The sequence below is a fragment of the Arachis duranensis genome, chromosome 1 (genome assembly GCF_000817695.3).
Source record: "Arachis duranensis cultivar V14167 chromosome 1, aradu.V14167.gnm2.J7QH, whole genome shotgun sequence".
NCBI lineage: Eukaryota > Viridiplantae > Streptophyta > Magnoliopsida > Fabales > Fabaceae > Arachis > Arachis duranensis.
In genome coordinates, this window is record NC_029772.3 from 50845112 (window position 1) to 50847175 (window position 2064).

Sequence of the window (2064 nt, forward strand, 5' to 3'; positions counted from 1 at the left end):
TTAGAGAAACTAATTGAGGCTTAAGCTCAAAGTTGTTTGCTCCAATGGCAGGGATAGAGATGCTTCTCCCATAGAAGTCGGGAGTAGGTGCAGTAAAGTCACCCAGCACCTTCCTTGCATTGTTGTCATTGTTGTTGTTTTCGGCTGCCATGTGTTCTTCTTCTTTGAAGATTTCTGTTAGGTCCTCTACAGAGAATTGTGCCTTAGCTTCTCTTAGCTTTCGCTTCAAGGTCCTTTCAGGTTTAGGATCAGCCTCAACAAGAATGCTTTTGTCTTTGCTCCTGCTCATATGAAAGAGAAGAGAACAAGAAAATATGAAATCCTCTATGTCACAGTATAGATATTCCTTGAGGTGTCAGAGGAAAAGAAAAATAGAAGGCAGAGGTAGAAAATTCGAACTTTATCAAGAAAGATGGAGTTCGAATTGTGCATTAAGGAATAGTGTTAGTCCATAAATAGAAGGATGTGAGAAGAAGGGAAGTAATTTTCGAGAATTAAGTAAAAGATTTTGAAAACATTTTGAAAAACACTAATTGATTTTCGAAAACCAAGATTGGAAAAGAAATCAAGTGATTTTTGAAAAAGATTTTGAAATTAGAAATCAAAAAGATATGATTGAAAACTATTTTGAAAAAGATGTGGTTAAGAAGATATGATTGGTTTTAAAAAGATGTGATTGAGAAGATATGATTTGAAAAATATTTTAAAAAGATTTGATTTTAAAAATTAATAACTTGGCTTACAAGAAAAGATATGATTCAAACATTAAACCTTTCTCAACAGAAAAGGCAACATATTTGAAATGTTGAATCAAATCATTAATTGATAGCAAGTATTTTTAAAAATAGAAAGAAATTGATTTTGAAAAAGATTTGATTGAAAAAATATGATTTGAAAAAGATTTGATTTTGAAAAGATTTTGAAAACCTGAAAAAATTTGAATTAAAAATAGAATCTTCCCTCTTGTGCCATCCTGGCGTTAAACGCCCAGAATGGTGCACATTCTGGCGTTTAACGCCCAAACTACTACCCTTTTGGGCGTTAAACGCCCAGCCAGGCACCCTGGCTGGCGTTTAAACGCCAGTCTGTCTTCTTCACTGGGCATTTTGAACGCCCAGCTTTTTCTATGTAGTTCCTCTGCTGTATGTTCTGAATCTTCAATTCTCTGTATTATTGACTTGAAAAGACACAAATTAAAAATATTTTTGGATTTTTAATAATGAGGAATACTCAACATGCAACTAAAATCAAATAACAATGCATGCAAGACACCAAACTTAGCAGTTTGTAAACTACTGACACTAACAAAATGAGGATGCATATGAGACACATAAACACTCAAGTCAATAGAATTCAAAGATCAGAGCAATGAAATCATCAAGAACAACTTGAAGATTAATGAAGACACATGCATGAATGCAAAAAGAACAGAAACATGCAATTGACACCAAACTTAAAATGAGACTCTAGACTCAACAAGAAACATACAATATTTTTGGTTTTTATGATTTTATATTTTTTTTGTGCTTTTTCGAAAATTAAGTGGAAAAGAAAACAAAGATATCAAAATTCTTAATGAGAATTCCAGGAATCATGCATTGTTAGTCTAAGACTCCGGTCCAGGAATTAGACATGGCTTCATAGCCAGCCAAGCTTTCAAAGAAAGCTCCGGTCCAAAACACTAGACATGGCCAATGGCCAGCCAAGCCTTAGCAGATCACTGCTCCAACAGCAAGATTGATAGAAATCAACAAGCTCTTGTGATGAAAAGTTGAAACCTCGGTCCAATAAAATTAGACATGGCTTCACAGCCAGCCAGACTTCAACAGATCATCGTGAAACTCTAGAATTCATTCTCAAGAATTCTAAAAAAAATACCTAATCTAAGCAACAAGATGAACCGTCAGTTGTCCAAACTCGAACAATCCCCAGCAACGGCGCCAAAAACTTGGTGCTGTTGCCGGATCAGAAATTTGGCACTGATGTTACCGGACCAAAAGCTTGCCGAAAACTCGAACAATCCCCGACAACGGCGCCAAAAACTTGGTGGACGAAATTGTGATT